Source organism: Hemitrygon akajei, chromosome 15, assembly GCF_048418815.1.
Source record: "Hemitrygon akajei chromosome 15, sHemAka1.3, whole genome shotgun sequence".
Lineage (NCBI taxonomy): Eukaryota > Metazoa > Chordata > Chondrichthyes > Myliobatiformes > Dasyatidae > Hemitrygon > Hemitrygon akajei.
Genome location: NC_133138.1, coordinates 47,141,906 through 47,163,266, shown reverse-complemented (window position 1 = coordinate 47,163,266; position 21,361 = coordinate 47,141,906). Strand labels below are relative to the sequence as shown.

Sequence of the window (21,361 nt, the reverse complement as noted above, 5' to 3'; positions counted from 1 at the left end):
TATAGTCTGAAAAGGCAGGATTTTTTGTTTAAATCCTAAGAAATTGGGAGATTTTCCAAATATTTCAAGATAAATTAACATGCTGATGACATAATAAATATACAGGTATAACAAAATACACGAAGCATCAAAAAACTATAAAATAATAGCAAAATTTGCTTTGCTGCCCTGATATCAATTACTTGGATGTATATCCCAACAGATTTAATTTCCTTAGCTTTTGTTGCCTTTGTTGAAATTAGCCAGAGTGTTATTCAACAGGTCAGCATGGGGTCTGTTTACTAACGACATTTGTAAAACAAAGAGCCACAGTGAGATTCAGTTGTCTGTCAAAACTCACTCTAAATTCTTCAGAAAATCTATAAAGATGAATGCAGAGAATCACACAAGTATAATAGGTCTGAGATGTAGATATCCCTAGCAAAGCTAAATTGTTAATTGCTAGTCCATGGATTGCTCATATTTCTTTATTTTTATACTTAAAACTCTTAAGGCCATGAGATGGAGGTGTTATAGGAAGCCATGCCATAGTTTGGCACTACAGTTAGGAAGCTGGTGTCAGTGAACATGTGTGCTAACTGGAGATGAAAGAACATTATGGAGCTGGATCTGTGGCAATGGGAGTGAAGAACAACACCGGAATGCCATTGGATTTGTTGTATACTTCTCCTGGCCCTTCTGCTATCTTAAAGCATTAGAGTAAATATCTGATTTTACTAATATCCAGTGATTACTTTCACAGCAAATGTTTGACTCTGTGACTTACAGCCAAATTATTTTCATAGGAAGGGAGAGAATTGATACTGTAGAAGACAGAAAATGGGTTTGAAGGTTGAAGAAAGAGGGGAAGGTGTGATGAAAAGGGCATGTTGGAAGGGAGAGATATAAGGGAGCAAGGAGAGAGGTGAAGCAAATGAAAGATTGTGTGGAAGAGATATAAAGGAGTGTGATAGAAGAAAGAGAGTTTTTTTTGCCAGTGATAGTAATCCTGATTCTGAAAAGAAGGCATGGGGAAAAGAGATGAAGTACTGACAGAGCAGGGTGCTGGGGAGAGAGGTTTGGGGAATCGGAGAAAGACCATTATCACACTAGTGAGAACCCCCCCTCTCTCTCTCTCCTCTTCACCTCTTCTTTCTGTCCCATGCAATCCCATCCTTAAAACAAATGAAGAATGAGCTACAAAGCAAAAGAACAATGGAATCTGTTCAAAGAAAAAACATCAGAGCACCACTGCATACGCGAAAAAAAACACAGATCGTGCAAACAGCAACAAAGAAAGTGAAATCGCAGGATATAAAACACATAATCAAAAGGCATATTTCAGTTCAGCTCAGTGTTCTTTATCTGCAGGCTGTCCTGATTTAAAATTGTCCAAACTAGTAACAAAAAAAAGGAGCGACAAAAAACTAGAATACATCATAAATGTGAATTAGAGTCCACAATCCACAAACCACATCAATTAAACCTTGTTCTGGCACCATCCTCCGACAGCATTGGGGGGGAGAGAGCGAGACCACTACACACATACATTCGTCTCTGCACCTGTCTCGATGATTTCAATCATCCTCAGCGCGTTACTTGGCAAGATCGGCAAGAGATGTCTCTTGCCTTCCTTAGCACATTGCTAAGCACATTTTTCCTTAGAGCATTGAAAAATGTTTGTATTCTATTATTAACAATTCATATAAAACTATGATTAACTTGCACATTGTTTTTGAAACTGTATAATTAGTCCTTTTTTAATTGCTTAACATCATTTTTCCATTTTCCTAGTGCTGTAAAAGTATCTTTCAACATTAAGAAATCAGTCCTTCCTATGTAACTTTGCTTACGTCTCTGCATGATCTTTGGACACATTCCCTGTGACAGGTCTAACTCCAGGGCTTTCACAGTGACATACCTTTGCATTTGGTGATGTCATAAAGCACCAACTTTATAGATCCATTGTTAACCATACATCAAAGCAGGTAGGGAAATCTCACATCTCCATATGATCAGCACAATCACAGCATAACAGTCTGCAAAATGATTATGGGAGAACATTTGTTCAAAGCTGTTTCTGAGCCCCAATAAAGATGCACAATAATTGATTCCCCAATAATCTCTATATTGTTCTACAACTCGGCATTTGATTTGCAGATTGGCGGAATAACATTTAGAAACTAATTTAAGAGGTACTATGTCAAGAGCTGATACTTAGTAAAAACTACACTTTTTTACTGCCATTTTTCCTTGTGTGAAAATTGAGAATAAAAAATAACTGAAATTTAGAGGGATCTGGTCGATCTAGAGTAAAAAAAAATCAGAAAAAAATTAGCAGGAAGGTCTAACAAGTTGTTAAAAAGGCATATTCACCTTCATTGCAAAACGATTGATATTTAAAAAAAACAAGAATTTGTTACAACTAATTGTACAGGGTATTAGGCAGACCACACCTGGAATACTGTGCTTGGTTTTGGTTCCCTTTATCCAAAATAAATGATAACTTTAGAAGGAGCCCAAAGGACATTCACCAGGCTAATTCCTGACTAGAGAGGTTGGCCTGTCAATAAAAGCTAGATAGTTTGAGTGTGTATTCCTTTGAGTTAAGAAGAATGAGAGCTGACCTTACTCAAACATAAAGATCCTAAGGAATCTTGTTGTTAGATGCTGAGATGTTTCCACCTGAGTCATAAAGAAGGGGCATAACTGCAAAATAAGACACCAGCCATTTAAAACTGAGGTACAGTATTGTGCAGAAGTTTTAGGCACAGTACTTACTGTGCAGAAGTCTTAGGCACATGTAAAAAAATCTGTAAAGCAAAAATTTACTGTAAAGAGCAGTAAACACTATAAAAAAATCAAATCAATATTTAGAGTGACCATCATTTGCCTTTAAAACTCTGTCAATTCCTAAGAAAATCAGCTGGTAGGTTGTTTCAAGCATCTTGGAGAATTTGCCACATTTCTTCTGCAGGCTTTGGCTGATTCACTTGCTTCTGTTTCTCCAAGTAATCTCAGACAGTCTCAGTGATGTTGAGATCAGGGGTCTGTGGAGGCCATACCATCTGAAACATATAAAAAATCTAGGGTGCCTAAGACTTTCATACTGTATATAAATTTATTTTCATGGGGTTGTGAATTACTGGAATTCTCTACCTCAACAAAGACAGATCATTAGATATATTTAAGGTTAAAATTGAAGAATTGAAGGTTATGGACAACTGACACACAACAGGAGTTGATACCCGTGTAGATCAGCCATGATCATATTGATTGGCAGGGCAGGCTTGAGGGGCCAAGCGGCCTAACGTCTATTTTCTTCTATTCTACAGAGCGTTTGCAATTATTTTCCTTTGCTTGATTCTGCTTAAATCTTGATTTAAGGAGGAATTCCTGCAATAGGAATGGAAGTAACAGCTGTGGATGGCTTCTTAGACATCTGCCACCCACTGAGAGGTGGCCCCAGGTTCATTTGCATGAAGAAACCTGAATGGATTCAGTGGGCAGAAAGAGGAGCAGGGAGCCAGCTGGAGCCAGTTACATTATGCTGAGCACAACACTTAGAGTAAATCCTTTCCCATCATCCAATTCACTACTGCATAGGACTTTTATCCTACAGACTCATTTCAACTAAAGTGATTCACTTGTCAATCAATAATATGCATACCGTACCAATGCCTCACTGCAAACTGCAGTTTCTAATGCCTTAACTTAAATTTCACTTATGTAAACATAAACAGCAACATGTATATGTGTGTATGTATATATTTTTACACACACACACACACACACACACACACACACACACACACACACACACACACACACACACACACACACACACACACACACACACACACACACACACACACACACACACACACACACACACACACACACACACACACACACACACACACCTGCCCAGAATAGCTGGAAGACTAAGATTTTCCCTGTAGAAGTGGGATGCAGGGGATTTGTGGCTACATCTACAACCAGTCTATTGAAGAAGATGGGGCTGAGGGGTTATTCACTCCAACAAGCAATCAAGTCCTTGTCAAATGCAGAAGACAGCAGTAATTGGATTTGGATTAAAAGGAAAGACAACAACTGGGCTGCAAGATGAAGACAGGAGGGCATGGAACTGAGGGGGCTGTATCTGGGACACCAGCAGCACTGTTGAGCCCTCTGGAGATGTCGTGGGCTTATCAACGAAACGTCAAAGGAGGGTGCCCACCTGATGACCCCGATGAGGTACCTACCCTCCTTGTCACCACTCCAAGCCCAATGCCAACATCGAGAGTGCCGACTTATCATAGGGATTGAAACATCAAGTCCTATTAGCTCTTTTATATATATATATATATAAAGAGAGAGAGAGAGAGTATTTCAACATAATCGGATCATCAAAAATATGCAATCTAATATTGTGTAACTATTAGGACATGTAACAGTTAATTGGCAATGTAGGAAATGCAAAGGTTTCATGTTAAATTCCAGTTTTTTTAAATGTTTGGAAACAGAAGAGATTTGTGGAATGAATTGAATTTAAATATTATGTTTTAAAACTTAGTGAATTCTCACTGATTTACAAAATAAAGCCATTGATAATGCTGCCAATTTGTAGAGAGTTGCAACTCACCAGGTATGAAGGTCAGTTATCTCACTGCAAGTCTGTTAGTTGGATCACACCCCCATCCTCTCTCAGATATTCATTCTGAAAGCATCAAGAAATATCCCATTTAAACCCATGCCCCAAAAAGCAACAAATACCACCCAGTTTTATTGGTAGGCTTACTGGCAAGTGTCTCACCAAGAAAGTCAATATGCTAGCACACTCTCAAGCTGAGGATGGTAGAAATGGATTAAGATGCATACAAGCTTTAAACAAGGGCTGCATTATAGGTACTGGTATGGGAAAACTAAAATGGAAATCAGATTTTATACTTAGAGGTGGTCTCCAGAAAACAGAGGTACCTTTATGTGAAAAGCCCCTCAGATCTCTTTTAAAATTTTCCTTTCACCTTCTTGTGCCCTCTGGTTTTAATCCCTGTCCTGGGAAAAAGATTCTAACTATCTATGGCCCTCGTAATTGTATAACCCTCAACACCCTAAATTTCACTGAGAATAAATCCTGTCTTTCCAAAGATCCCAATGAATTTCTTCTGTACTCAGTAGTGTGACAACAAAAAACTTTAAATAGTGCTCTGTGCAAACTAACCAATGTTTTATACAGATTCATCATGACATCCCAGCTCTTATATTCAGTACCTTAGCCCATGAAGGCAAGTATACCAAATACCTTCTACACCATGTTACCATTTTCAGGGAACTATGAACTTGCATTCCAAAGTCTCTTTGTTTAACAGTGTTCCCAGTGACTTTGCCATTTACTCTAGATTTCTCAGCAGAATTTGACTTCATTACCTCACATTTGCCTGACTTAAATTCCACCAACTTTCTAGCTGATCTTTGTTCCATTGCACTCATCTTTACTATTTACAATTCCACCAATTTTTGTGTTATCAGTAAATTTAATAATCATACCAGCTACATTCTCATCTAAATTAATTTTATATATTCCAAATGTTCTAGGCAGAAATGAGGACCCTGAACTACACCTGGGCCACAATACAGAAGATGACCAAGGGCAGAAAGGGATGGAGGGCCTTCATTGCTGCCCTAAAAGCCAGTGACAGTAAGCAAGGTAAGCAAACGTTCTAGAGCCAATCCCTGCTGTGCAACACTGGTTACAGACTTACAGTCAGAGAAACACCATGGACCACTACCTTCTACTAACAAATCAATTTGGGTGCAGTTTGCCTATAAGCCTTAGAAGCCTTGCGTCTTAATCTTCTGGATGATCCTGTTATGCAGGACTTTGCCAAAAGACATGCTAAACTTCATGTCTATTGTTCTGCTTTTATCAATGTTCTTTCTTACCTCCCCTATAAACTCAATCAGACTTGAGAGACACGAGTGCTGCACAAAACCATGCTGATTCCTTCTAATTAGTCCCAACTTTTCCAAGTTGAGGGAAGGACAGTGGTGTAGCTATGAAGAATTTGCAGTAATAGTAGAATGATAAACAGATCAAGCATAGGAGTTGTCTTTCATAAGGATCAAAGATATCATAAATATCAAATTAATACTGTACAATGCAACGTATGAGTTCAGTGACATCACAACACTTGAGAATTAGTGTCAGACAAGCTACTGGGCAACGGGTAGTTAGTCTTCTAGCCCAGATGTCTTTATCCTAGGATCCTGAAATGCCTGCTGACTGATGCAGTGGATGCATTGATTAAAATCTTCCTAAATTCTGTATTCTGGTTCTGGAGAAATATTAGAGGATTACAGAATTACTTATGTGACATCATTAGTCAAAGGATTGGTGGGGGGGGGGGGTGGGTTAGTTGGTTAAAGTTGGAGGGAGAAAAGGGGAATGATTGGCAAAGGAATATATCTGAAATGGTGAGGCTAGGGTGGCTATGGAGATAAGCCATTTATTTGCACTTCTGCCAATTTAGTGATTCTATCTGTTAACTATATATAATTTTAAAACATGTGAAAGTATCTGGGAAAAGTTAGTAAAATTTGGTCATTAACTTAAGCACTACCCAGTACAAATAGTTTTACGAACCAGAATAATGCAGGAAAAGTGCTATCTGTTTATAATTTAAACAAAACAGAAATGTTAAGTGTTTAAACACATCTTTAACAAATTAGTTGCATTAACCTGTGACATCTATTTCCACATGGTTTGATGGGAAGTAATGCAATGTGCTGACAATTCCATACAGAAGGTGTAATCACATGTATATGTTAAATTCTCCTAGATACTTTCTCACACAAAGAAGGCAAAACTAAATGAATTCTAAATACAGCTGTCACTTCTCACTGGAACTTGCAACTCACTGGAACATCCTAAAACTAACAGTAAATACTGCCTCCCTGAGATGAATAATCCTGAACAACTACCAATTCAAGGCAATTCTGCAAAATACTGTTAAATCAAGTGGGAAAAAATCACCTCTGGATGAGGAGGGCCAGTTGGATCACTTTAATCCTTCCATGCAGAATGACGCTGGGTCCACCTCAACAATACATTAGGAATTTCTAAAATAATTCCGAAATTGTTCCTACTATCTGTAAGTACATATCAATTTCTTTGAAGAGAAAAAACTTCCTGGTTTTAGTCATAAATTTATTTTCTTCTTATAATTTCATTTTAAGCAGCATTCTGTAGTTATCTTTTCTACCTTCTTCTTAGGAAGTCTTGCAGGACCCTAACCTGTTTTCACTCCAGTTCCATGGGTTCTGAAGTGGCGATTGAGGCAATGTAGGACTCTTGGATTCTGTCACAGGGGTGCTTGACGGAGCAGGTGGGTCAGTAATGCAGATGGTGAAGTATTCTTTCTGCCACCTACACTGGGTTTCATAGTCTTCGTCATCAATGGACTCAAGGGATTACAGTGTCATCCTGACTGCTCCTTTTCCATTTTAAGAGATCTTGAACCAGAGACTTCCAGTTTACTGTTAATCAAAGGGACCTTAAGAGCATTTTTGAATCATTTGTTTGTCTGCATTCTGATTCATTACCAGATGGACCTTGGAATGTAAATTTGGATATCTGGGAATGAGCATACAAATTATATCACCTCCCCAACAGAGCTTAAAAGTGTATTTAGGGCCTCAATATTGGAGATATTGGACAAGGGAAAAGCACTAAAGTTGATTCATTCATCCTGCTAGTCACTTTGAAGGATACTGCAAAGACAGCACTGGTAGTATCTCTCTTATACTTTGAGTTGCCTACTCTAGAAAGTCCAGTCTTAGAGGATTACAGGAAGATAGGAATTGTTGTTACTTGATAAACAATGAGGTTTGTGCCAGGTTTCAGGTTTTGATCTTCAGATAAATTTTTCCTTCAATCAGTCAAAGATGGTCAATGGTATATTTAAGGAAGGTCATCATCTTTGTCAATCCCTTTTGAGAAGCAGCTCCAAGATTTTTGAAATTGTCAACTTTTTCAAGGGTCTCCTCATGGATCTTTATTCTTGGAGATTGGTATTGTAAATCCACTTTACAAGTTTTCAAGTTCACTTTACAAGAAAATGTTAGGTGATGCACAACCTTTACAGGTAAGCCAGACCCCAATAACAGGAAAAACTCTGTGGCTGCACCCTTCGCCACCTCTCATACTTAAGATACCCTTGGTTACTTGTGAACAGAATAGAAATGGTACTCAAAGTATGTTCTTACCAGAGCACTGTACAGTTTGACTACAACTCTATCTAACAGTTTTGACTAAATCAGCAGTCTAATATTTTCCTTTGACCATTGCTCTCCCTTGTTTTAATACATAATGCACACAAAATCGTCCTTCTTTCAACTTTTACCTTTCATCAAAAATATGCACGACCCACGTAATATGAGTTTAATTCTTCTAATATAGGTCTCAACACTACATACTTATTAGTAAACTATACTAGAATTATCTTACCAAAATGATTGTAAACTCACCAACGTTTCCTGAAAATCATGAAAATAAAAAAATACTTTAGATGCTGGAAATACTTTTCAGATCAGAAGTGATTCAAGTCTAGGACTTGAAATGTTATCCGCTTCTCTTTTTAATGTTGTGTGTTTCCAGCACCTTTAATTCTCTGAAGGTCTGCTGGAAAACCACAGTTAGTGTTCTTTGACTTGTTCTCCTTACCTTGTGCTTTGAACTAGGCTGTAAAAGTGACCATACTAAATATATATTGGCAAAAAAATCAGCATTGTCTATCAAATTCCTGATTTAGGATGGTTCTTTTGTGCTACAACAGCAAGTGTGTGTTATTTTGCCTGGATTTTTATCTCTTACTGCTTTGGAGATTTAATACTGCTGGTTTTAGTAAGCTCTGATCAAGTACAACACATAGCAACCCCAAAAGCATCCCTTCTTGTGTATGTTATATAAAAAAAGGGGAGCATGACTTCAAAAAGGAAACGTTGATGAGTTTACAACAATTTATTACTGAAAGTGTCTCTATCCTCTACCTTCTACAGTAATACAAAAGAATTCATCCTGCTTTGCTGAGTACTTATTTTAACCAGCTCTCACAGCTATGACAGCCAGTAGTCTTTTTGGATAAGTCTCTACTTGCTTTACACAATGTGGTTGAGCACGATTTGTCTATTCCTCTTTGTAAAATTGCTCAAGCCGTGCCAGGTTAGTTGGGCGCGGTGGTGGATAGCAACCTTTGGGTCTTGCCAGAGCTGTTCGATTGGGCTGACTGGACTAATGAAGTTTTCCTCATTTAAAGCCTCTCAATGCACAGTGTGCATTGTGTCGTTGTCCTACTGAAAATCTAACTTCCTCCACAGTTTAAGTTTTCTGGCAAAGGCTAATAGATTTTTATCCAGGATATCTCTGTATTTAGCAGCATTCATCTTTTCATCAAACCTGACCAGATTTCTAGTCCCTGCTGCTGAAAAGCATCCCTAGAGCATGATGCTACCTCCACCATACTTTGTGGTAGGGATGGTGTTACCTGGCTGATGTGCAGCATTTGATTTACGCCACATGTACTGCTTAGTGTTGAAGCCAAAAAGTTCCACTTTACTCATCCAACCACAAGACCTTCTTTTACATTTTTACAGTATCTTCTAAGTGATGCTTTGCAAAGTCTTTATGGGCAAGGATTTAAGTGTTTTAGCCAGGGCTTCTTCCTTGCCAGTTTTCCATAAATACTCATTTTGGGCAAGACTTTAAGAGATTGTGGAGCCATGAACTGTAGCTCGCTCAGAGCGACTGTTGGCGCCACAGTATCCTCTCTTACAAATGCCATTCTTCGGCGACTAAGTTTAGAGGGGTGCCTGACCTAGGCAGTGTGGCTATGACTTTTTCTTTTTTCATTTTTACGATGAACTGCACTGAGCTCCTAAGTATGTTCAGTGCCTTTGAATGATATATTTCCACCTTACTGGAATCAAGAGATGTCGGGATCAGGAAATTTGTGCTGAGGCAGCCATCTTGTTGAGTAGTAGAGCAAGATATGAGATGATACTTATGGATTTCTTTCCCATGTCTTATTCCCCCATTGAGGCGATTATTGTGTTCATTATCGGAACTACTGCTGCAAATCTCTGAAAAATCTGCGGAAGAAAATCTGTGAGAGTGAAAGACGTGAAGTAAATGTTGGATTTGAGGATGGATGAAGTCTTCATTAGTGAACTGGAAGAAGGCCGAGAACGTTACCGTCGGGTAACCTGCATCGCTGAAAGGCGATGGAGAGCTGACAAACAAAGAGAAGCGGCAGTATGAAGGAACGAAGTTAACAAGCCCGGGATAATCACCAAATACTCTGAAAAGTTAAAAAATTAAAGATATACATTCTCGATCGCGACGCCAATCCATTTGTGCAACGATCGTACTGAACAGCATCACCAAAGCGTTGTCATGGAGAAGCCTGCGCTTGCGCAGAGCAAACAGCCCGATAATACCTACGCAATCACAACACCCGCTCCTGCACAATCATCAGGCCTGCCGTCCGCCTTATAACCAGTTGTTTCCGTAGTGTAGTGGTTATCACGTTCGCCTAACACGCGAAAGGTCCCCGGTTCGAAACCGGGCGGAAACAGTTTTGTGTGGCCGGGATGTCGGCTTACCGCTTTAATTTTATGTTTGCTTCATTATTTATGTAAATTTATTTCAAATAGGGAGGACGATTAACAGTCACACAAAAAACTATGAATTATTACAGTCTTGACGATTGTCAGGACTCCGGCTGCAAAATATAAATAAAGTTCAAAGTCAATTTATTATCAAAGTACGTATATGTTGACATATTCTACCTTGACATTCATGTTCTTGCATGCAGTTACAAGAAAATAAAGAAATACAATAGCGTTTATGAAAAACTATATATAGCAAAGACTGACAAACAACCAATGTGCAAAATAGGAAATTGTGCAAATAATAAATGAATTTGTAAATACTTAATATTGAAAACATGAGTTGTCGAGTCCTCTTAAGTGAGTCTATAGGTTGTGAAGTTAGTTTGGCGTTCAGGTGACTAAAGTTATCCATGTTGGTCTAGGAGCCTTGTGGTTTTAGGGTAATTACATAGTAATAGCCAGAAGAGAGCATGACCTGGAGGGGGTCTTGTCTTGATGATGGATGCTGTTACCTTGCGGCAGTGCCCCTGCTAAATATGCTTAATCACGGTGAGGACTTCGCCTGTGATGGACTCGGCTGTATCCACCACTTTTGTCGACTTCCGTTGCTGGGCAATGGTGTTTCTGTACCATGAACGTAATAAAGTTAAACTGAAATTTATTTAATGAGCAAATGAAGAAACAAAGACGTGAAATTTCTTCCTCTCTGTACTGTAAATCCATTCAGTGAAAAAATTAAGTTCAAATACGGCTATAGTAAAATCGCGATAAATTTTAACCAAAGAAGCAAATATATTGAAAATAAGTTCACTGAAGCAGATATAAACTCGAAAGATTCTACAGATGTTGACAATCCGGAGCAACGAGCTCAAAATGACGGAGGAACTCAGCAAGGGTCTCAGCCTGAAATGTCCCTGACTTGCCGAGTCCCTTAAACATTTGGCGTACCGTATATTGAACTGACGTAACTTTATAATAGAAGAAATTTAAAGCCGGAGCAATTAGATTGTGACGTTGGTACTTTACAAAAGAATTTGCAGCACGCTTTTGGCCATGACAGTTTCCGTAGTGTAGTGGTTATCACGTTCGCCTCACACGCGAAAGGTCCCCGGTTCGAAACCGGGCGGAAACATTTTATTCTACGTTCAGTGTTTTGTAGAATTTTCCTTCTGCTCCCGAACACGCTCAATAACTATTCATTGATTGAATGCCATAAACCTCAGTTAAACGTAATTTATACGCTATCTTATACTATGGGGGAGTGGGAATGTTGTAAGTAATTCGTTGGTTCTGCTTTTGACTTAAGCCATCAATTTCATTGGCCGTGGAAAAATATAGCTCGCTGTGCGTTTTGAGCTCTTCGGAGCTGAGAAATGGACAAAAGTGATTGATGATGAATTGTGCATATTCCGAACTCGATTATTTTTCCTTTCTTGATATCAATGAATACAGCTCCCTTGTTTCAAGACATTTCCGCAGAGCTTATCCCTCGCAATTGCCACTAAATTACACAGTGAACTGGAATTTGGATGGCGACAGAGAATTCAGCAGTCTTGTGCGTTGGGGAAGAAGCTATTTCCTATTCCAACAGTTCTTGTCTTAATGCTGCGGTACCTCCTGCCTGATGGTAGGGGGTCAAAGAGATTGTTGGACGAATGAGAGGGATCACTGACAATACGAAGGGCCCTTGCGCACGCAGCGCTCCTAATATCTCTAATGGGTGGAAAACAAAGCCCAATGATCCTCTCGGCAGTCACCGCACTCCTTTGTACGGACTTACGGTCCCTACAAAGCTTTTACAATAAAAGGCAAAATCGTATAACAGTGAGATCAGAAATCATGGACAGAAAAGTGAGTTCTGTCCATGATCTTATAGATAGATAGATACTTTATTCATCCCCATGGGGAAATTCAACTTATTTTTCCAATGTCCCATACACTTGTTGTAGCAAAACTAATTACATACAATACTTAACTCAGTAAAAAAATATGATATGCATCTATTGCCATGATGAGGTCAAACTCACTTAGAGGAGCAAAACCTTATATTTCGCCTAGATACCTTCCAACCTAAAAGCATAAACATCGATTTTGGTAATTTCTCCTCACTCCCGCCTATTCTTTTTTTCTTCCCCTGTTCTGGTTACTCTCTCACCCCCTTTTCCTTGCATGCCCATCACCTTTCTCTGGTTCTCCTATCCTCTCCTATCAGATTCCTCCTACTTCAGCCCTTTATGTCTTCCACCTATCATCTCCCAGCTTCTTACTTCATCCTCCCTCCCCTACCACTTTCCCCCATATCTCTCATCTCTCACCTGCCGGTTTGTAATCTTTCTCCGCTCCTCCCCACCCTCTTTTACTGGCTTCTGCTCCCTTCACTGCCGCTCCCATTGAAGGGTTTCGGCTGAAACATCAACTTCTTATTCCCCACGATGGATGCCGAGCTCCTCCCGTCGGCACTGTGTGTGTGTTGCTCATCTCCAGCATCTGCTGAATCCATTTCATTTCAGAAATAAATTTTAATACTGTTCCTGCCGTGGTAATTGATCAGGGATATCCTGGAGCATTAAGTGGCTTGACAATAGAAAGACCACAGCTTTCACCTCTGAAGATTTCATTATGGAAATCTTAAACTAAGTTGAGGATCACCATTGATTGTGGTCATTGGGTTTATGCTAATGACAGGAATTGTAGTTGTTCTCTGTAATTCCTATATTCCTGTACATATCATTAAAGATCAGCTTTATTTGTCACATGTACATCAAAATATTCAGTGAAATGTGTTTGTGTCACAGTACTGCCCTCAATCGCAGGACTCTGCAGAGAGTGGTGCGGACAGCCCAGTGCATCTGTAGATGTGAACTTCCCACTATTCAGGACATTTACAAAGACAGGTGTGTAAAAAGGGCCTGAAGGACCATTGGGAAACCAAGTCACCCCAACCACAAACTGTTCCAGCTGCTACCATCTGGGAAATGGTATTGCAGAATAAAAGCCAGAACCAACAGGCTCCGGGACAGCTTCTTCCACCAGGCCATCAGACTGATTAATTCACGCTGATACAATTGTATTTCTATGCTATATTGACTGTCCTGTTGTACATACTATTTATTACAAGTTACTATAAATTTCACATTGCACATTTAGACAGAGATGTAACATAAAGATTTTTACTCCTCATATATATGAAGGATGTAAGTAATAAAGTCAAATCAATTCAACAACCAACACAGTCCAAATATATTCTGGAGGCAGCCCACAAGTGTTGCCATGTTTCCAATGCCCACAGAGCATGCCCATAACTCTCTCACCTTAACCCGTACATCTCTGGAGTGCAAAAGGAAACAGGACCATCCAGTGGAAATCTTTGCTATCACTGAGAGAATGTATTAAATTGATTCCATCCCAAACATTTGCAACTGAATAAGCTCTTGAATAACTAGTCCTATATTTTGGTTACCTTTCTGTTCTTGGTCACGTAATATTACTAACTGCCTTAAATTTTATTGCATCAGAAAAAAATTTATTTTAGCCCAATAAACAAATGCAATACAAACAAAGAGAATTGTACAAATACTGGTGTTCAGAGTGTTAAGTTATAGAATTCTTTTCGAAAATGAAGCTTTTGTTTCAAGTTCTGTTATGGAAGAGTTGGATTTCAAAATATCCAAGTCCAGTTCTTTTTTCTAGTTGCTACATTAAGGTTTCCTTCAAGAGAAATGACAACTGAAACTTTTTTTTACTTGAAATACATTCTCCATGAATTAACTACTATTTGTATAATTTATGTTTATATTGTAAACTTGAATATTTAATTTTTATATTTGACATAACTGCTTAAGGATAAATGTTGAATTTGCTGCATAGAATATACAACACAGATTAAACACATAATAAGAAAATACCAGTAACTTATATTTATATCTAATTTTATATTTTAAAAAAAGCATCACACAGCTTTTCAGACAAGTTTAACTGCGTCTTTGAAAATCTGGAATTCCCTGCCTAACAGTAGGGCAACGCAGTGTGGTAGCTAGTAGTGCTCTCAGGGCCAGGTGATATACAATATTTTCTTTACTTGAATGCCCCTTCCAAAATAGATCCCTTCCATTATTTCCTCTGGTGCTCCTGCAACACCTCCAGTAGCCCACGTTCATTGCTGACCCCCTAATCATGTCTATGTGGAATCTGCATGTTCAAATACCTGCAGGTGGTAGGTTAGATCATAGGACATAGAAGAACTAGGCCATCTGATCCATTGAGTCATGGCTGTTTTATTTTCCCTCTCAACCATATTCTCCTGCCTTCTATCTAGTCATCTTTGATCCCCTTACTAATCAAGAATCTGTTAACTTCTACTTTAAATATACGTAATGACTTGGCTTCAGCGGCCTCTGTGGCAATGAATTCCACAGATTCACCACATTAGCTAAAGAATTTCCTCCTCATCTCCGATCCAAAGCGATGTCCTTCTGAGGCTGTATCCTTTGGTCCTAAACTCTCCCACTAGTGGAAACATCCTCTCCATGTTCACTCTATCTAGGCATTTCAATATTCGGTGAATTTTAATCAGATCCCTCTTCATTCTTTTAAACTCCAGTCAGTACAGAGCCAACAAATACTCTTCATACATTAACCCTTTCATTCCCAGGATAATTCTCATAAATCTTCTCTGAATCATTCCAATACCAGCTCATCCTTTCTTAGAAATGGCACCCAAAACGGCTCACAATACTCCAAATGCGGTCTGACTAATGACTTATAAAGCCTCAGCATTACATCCTTGCTTTGATATTCTATTTTTCTCAAAATGAATGCTAAATCTGCATTTGCCTTCCTTACTAATGACTCAACCTGCAGTTAATCTTTAGAGAATTCTGCACTAGGACTCCCAGGTTCTTTGCACCTCCAATTTCTATTGCGCCTTAATAAATTTCATGTTACATGCTGGTGATAATAAACCTGATTCTGATTCTGCTTCTGATTCCTCCTAACAATTTACACTTCCCTACACTACAGTCTGTCTTACACTTCTTTGCTCATTCCCTTAATCTGTCCAAGTCCTTTTGCAAACTTCCTGCTTTCTCAACACTACCTGCCCCTCCACCTATCTTTGCATCATCTGCAAACTTGGCCACAAAGCCAACAATTCCATCATCCAGAACGTTAACATAAAAGTAGCAGATCCAACACTGATTTCTGCAGGCCACTGCAAATCACCAGCAGCCAACCAGAAAATGCAGCCTGTATTCCCACTCTCTACCAGTCAGCCAATCTTCTGTCCTTCCTAGTATATTTACTGTAATACCACGAGCTCTTACCTTGTTTAGCAGTCCCAAGGCCTTCTGAAAATCCAAGTAAACAACATCCACTGACTCCTTTGTCTATCCTGCCTGTTATTTCTTTGAAGAATTCCAACAGATTTTTCAAGCAAGATTTCCCCCAATTGACTTTGGCCTGTTTTATTGTGTGCCTCCAAGTACCCCCAAATCTCATCCTTAATAATGGACTCTAACATCTTGCCAACTACTGAAGTCAGGCTAATCGGCCTATAATTTCCTGTCTTTTGCCCCTTTCCCTTCTTAAACAGTGGAGTCACACTTGTGATTTTTCAATCCTCTGAAACCATTCCAGAATAAGTGATTCTTGAAAGATCACTACTAACGTTTCCACAATCTTTTCAGTCACCTCCTTCAAAACCCTGAAGTGCATTCTGTCTAGTCCAGGTGACTTATCTACATCCAGTCGTTTGAGCTTCCCAAGCACCTCCTCCTTAGCAACAGCGATTATACTACACTTGTGAATTTCTGACAAACAGCTACACACACAAAATGCTGGAGGAACTCAGCAGGCCATGCAGCATCTAGGAAAAGAACATTCCTCCAGCATTTTCTGTGTCCTGCTCAGATTTCCAGCATCTGATTTTCTCTTGTCTGTAACATACTGTAAAGCTACTATCTTTCACAGTGAAGATTGATGCAACATACTTAGAGTTCATCTGCCATTTTTTTGTTCCCCATTACTAACTCTCCAGCATCATTTTTCAGCGGTTTGATGCCCACTCTTGCCTCTCTTTACTCCTTTTATACCTGTAAAAACATTTATTATCCTCTTTCATATTATTGGCTAATCAACCTTCATATGTCATCTTTTCTCTCATTGCTTTTTTAGTTGCCTTCTGTTGCTTTTTTTTAAAAAAAGCTTTCCAAGCTTCTAGCTTCCCACTAATTTTTACAATATTATATACCCTTCTCTCTTGCTTATAAATGACAATAAACTGAATCTGAATCTGAATCTTTATGTTGTTTTTGACTTCCCTTGACAACCATGGTTGCCTCATCCTCCCTTTAGAATGCTTCTTCTTCTTTGGATGAACAGACCTGCATCTTCTAAATTGGTCCCAGATACTCCAGCCATTGCAGCTTTACCATCATATCTGCTAGTGTCCACTTCCAATCAACTTTGGCCAGCTCCTCTCTCCCGCCTCTGTAGTTATCTTTATTCAACTGTAATACTAATACATCCAATTTTAGTTTCTCCCTCTCAAACTACAAGGTGAATTCTGTCACATTATGGTTACTGCCTCCTATGGGTGTCTGTCTTTACTTTAAGCTTGCTAATCAAACCTAATTCATTACGTAACATCCAAATGCAGAATTGCCTGTTCCCTCGTGGGCTCGACCACAAGCTGCTTGACCAGCCATCTCGTAGGCATTCCACAAATTCCTTCTCTTGGGATCCAGCAGCAACCTATTATTCTTTCCAACCTATCAGCGTATTGAAATCCTCCATAACTATCATTACATTGCCCTTTTTCCATTCGTTTTTTATCTCCTATTGTAATTTGTACCCCACATCCAGGCTACTGTTCAGAGGCCTGCATATAATTCACATCAGGATGTTAATTGGCCAGTATAATTTGTTCCTAGTTATGTAGGAAGTGGTAGGATGTAGGAACAATTGATTGAAATGGAATTATGATGACCCTAGAGAGCAACTTCTTCAAGCTCATCTGTGAAAACAGTTTAATCTCTACCTTTAATATCTCTTATTTTAGCTGTTCAAGGTGGATGGGGTTCTGTCAGTGCCCTTGACCTGCAGCTACACTCAAACTGTGGTTCTGTACAGCAATGGGACTCCCAGGGCTCACTGACCAGCCGTTTTCAATATCCCATGGGCACGACCGAGAAGATGAGCGCACCTTTGGGGTGCTGAGGCATTGCAGCCCTGTGGACGGGCTGATTCTATGTCAGTGTTGCCGACTGAAGCGTTGTGGGAGCAAACGGAATATCAGGAACAGCAGATTGTCTGCTGAGCAGAGGTCTCTGTACCCAGTGAACTGCTCTTGCTCTCTCTTTCTCTGTGGGGGAAGAATTTGGTGCCAATTCTAGATTAGGCGAACGCAAAAAAAGCAACGCGGCAGACTTTAACATCATAATCAGCGAGTTGTTTCTTTTTGCCCCTCCTCTCACTGAGTGAAATCTCTGTCTCTTTATTAGGGAATGAGCCTATGGTATGTCAAATTTTTGGGTTTTTTAGTTGGACTGCAGATCATGGCCTTCCTTGGGGGCTTTGCTATTGCTTGCTTGGTGGGTGGTGGATGCTGATGCTTTTTGCTGTAATAAGTGGGGAGGAGTTGTTGCTTTACTGCTGCTTGTGTATGGGAGGGGGGAGAATGGGGGACTTTGGGGTTCTAATGTTTTTTCTGTCACTCATTCTTTGGGGCACACTTCTGTTTTCACAGATGTCTGCGAGGAGCAAGAATTTCAGGTTGTATATTGTATACCTTCTCTGATATTAAATGCAATTATTGAATGTGGGGAAAAATAAGGATGAGATAGTGAAGGATTAGTATAAATAGGTGCTTGATCAGTGTGGGCTTAGACTGAAAGGCCTGTTTCTTGCATATGTTGCTTTCATGGTATAGTCTTCTCTGGGTCTGCAGGGTTTCAAGAAGAGGGCATTTTGGAAAGAGCATTAATTGATGGCCATACTCGTGAAAAGCTGAAAAATACTACTAGAATTATATAAAAAATTGGCCGGGCCAGAGATGAGTCACTGTGAAGTTCCAGTTACCAAACAACAGGAAGGATGTGAATATTAGAGGATGCAGAGAAGAACGTAATAAGCAATGCTTACTGTACTGTTCAGTAAGATCTTATTAATCTTTTATCTCAACACAATTTTCCTGCTCTAACCCTACAAATCTGGATTCCTTCAAAACTTGAAGCGTAGGAATGAATTTCCACAACCCTTTTCAATGAAGAATTCCAAATGTCCTTTGAAAGAAGAAACTCATTCTCATTTCAGTTCTGGTTTACTCTTACCAGTTTTCTATTTAAATAAAACTGAATCATCAGACATAATTCATCTGTCATAAACTTATGTTTTGTAATACTTCCTTAATAATAGATTCAGTAATTTCCCTAGTACAGTGGATTCTAGTTAACTAGGACAGCTCTTAAAGAACAAAGACAAATTGAAAGAATAGCTAAGATTCCTTTAGTTTATTTTGGAAAATATGCCACTTAACTAGGGCAAAAGAATGTTGCCAAACACTTTCTAACGCCAGTTGCATGTACGTCAAGTAGCCGTTTGAACTACCCTGTGCTTAGTGCAAACAGTTTTTAAAATAGTTGTGTTTGTGTTCAAAAGGCAGTGGTTTATGTCACTGATAGCTGTCAAGGAAGACTATTCACAACTATTTTGCACACTGCATTTTCAAGCATTCAGACTTAGAAATACAAGATATGGCCAGGAATAAAAAATAAAATGATTTCACTACTTCAATAAGCTAAGCACTATGAAGAATTTGAAGGTATTGACCATCATTTTGGTCCCCAATGGATTGTCAGCTCTCACCTGTGGCCCCCAGTCACTGTTTGCATGCGATAGCGGCCACTCCCTGGTACACAGCTTTGACAGGCAGGGTAAACTGGGTGAGAGGAGCTGGCAGGTCTCATGCCCTGGTGAGATAAGGACATGCCTTTCCTAACGTGCGAAGTTAGCTCTGGTGGACTGAGCAAATGAAATCTACCGTAAGATCCAATGGTCATGAGGTCAGTTTGCAACACTATGTGGAGAGTGAGGAGCATGAGAAAGGCACTGAAGAAGTCATAGTCAACCACTGCAACCAGGGAAAACCCCAGTTACTATGTCTACTCATCCCACTAGACCTGGACTTCTGGGGTAGAGAGAGTGTAACTGCACCAGTACGTCAGCTCTTTCACTTAAAAACTCCCACACAGGTTTCCTGTCATCATCAGATACAATGTACAACCACCAGTAGTATTGGTAATGTTATAATGTGTCTTGTATTTCATTTAAATTCATAATTTGTAACCCAGTTTGTTTTTTATACCCTTTTAACTATGAAATTTGGCAAACTGGGGCAGCTGCTTAATTGGGCCAAAATGAACTGGTCCCAATATGTCCCAATTAACCAGAATCCACTGCATTAATATCAGGCTAACTTGTCCATAGTTCCATTTCCTCTCTGTTTCTTAAGGAGTAGGATTGTATTTGCTACCACCCAGTCCATAGGAATCATTCTGGAATCCATGGAATTTTGGAAGATGGCAACCAGTGCATTCACAATCTCCACAGGCAGATGATTTCAAACCATAGGTTGTATGGAGGTCATCAGGTCCAGGGGCTTTAATCACCTTGCATTCTCCTTAATTTTCCCCAATACTAATTTTTTGCTAATATTCAGTTCTTTGAACTATTCTACAGTTGAGATGTGTAATTTTCTATTGTTTACAGGATGTTTTCTGTCCTCTGTGATGACAGACACAAAATATTAATTTAATTTCTCAGCTATTTCCTTATTCTCTAATGTAGCTTCTCTTATCTCAGTGTGCGGGGGGGGGGGGTTACACTATGTTTAATTTATTTAAAAATCTGTTACATTTTTTTTGCTAAACCAACAGATGCACAAAGATCAAACAAGAGAAAATCTGCAGATGCTGGAAATCCAAGCAACACACACAAAATGCTGGAGGAACTCAGCAGGCCAGGCAGCTTCTATGGAAAAGAGTACAGTTGACATTTCGGGTCAAGACATTTCAAGCAGGTCTGGAGAAAAAGTGACCAGTACATTTTGGCCCAATTAAGCAGCTGCCCCAATTAACTGAAGTTTAATGGAAATAGTTAAAAAAGGTATAAAAAGGCAAACAGTTACAAATTATGAATTTAATGGACAAGCTAGCTCTTTTTCTCCAATCCTGCTAAAGGGTCTCTGCCTGAAATGTTGACTGCACTTTTTTTCCATAGATGCAGCCTGGCCTGTTGAATTCCTCCAGCATTTTGTGTGTGAGAGGCACAAGGACGATGCTGAGGCCAGGGGGGTTATAGTTATGAAAGTATTATTAGCCTTGGGTCATTATCCTTCACTCTTGGGTATGAAGGAGACCAACAAGAGGTTTAATGGAGCAATGCAGAACTGAGTGGCTGAGACAGGGTGAAAGGGATGAAACCCATAGCAGCAGGGTGAATAAATGGTGGTCATAGATTTAAGTGAATTAGTGGAAGGGTAAGAGGGGAGTTATAAAGAAAACAGACAAAGAATAGTGCGATTCTGGAACTCACAGACTGCACAGCCAAAAATGTCAGAAACCCTCAGTACATATAAAACTTACTTCAATGAGCGCCTGATGAATTGAAAGCTAAGATATGTGGACTGAGTTAAAATTCAGCCAATATGGATGTG

The 21,361-nt window shown here is 39.4% G+C and overlaps 1 long non-coding RNA gene and 2 other non-coding genes across 3 annotated transcripts; 2 read left to right on the top strand and 1 right to left on the bottom strand.

Moving 5' to 3' along the window:
* Positions 1 to 1,561: 1,561 nt before the first annotated feature.
* Positions 1,562 to 10,435, bottom strand: LOC140739590 (uncharacterized). Its single transcript, XR_012101679.1, has 3 exons — positions 10,366 to 10,435; positions 4,625 to 4,699; positions 1,562 to 2,018 (listed from the first exon to the last, which is right to left on the bottom strand). It is a non-coding gene; the product is annotated as an uncharacterized lncRNA (long non-coding RNA).
* Positions 10,436 to 10,540: 105 nt separating this feature from the next.
* trnav-aac (transfer RNA valine (anticodon AAC)) lies at positions 10,541 to 10,613 on the top strand. Its single transcript has one exon. It is a non-coding gene; the product is annotated as a tRNA-Val (tRNA).
* Positions 10,614 to 11,709: 1,096 nt separating this feature from the next.
* trnav-cac (transfer RNA valine (anticodon CAC)) lies at positions 11,710 to 11,782 on the top strand. The gene has a single exon. It is a non-coding gene; the product is annotated as a tRNA-Val (tRNA).
* Positions 11,783 to 21,361: the final 9,579 nt, after the last annotated feature.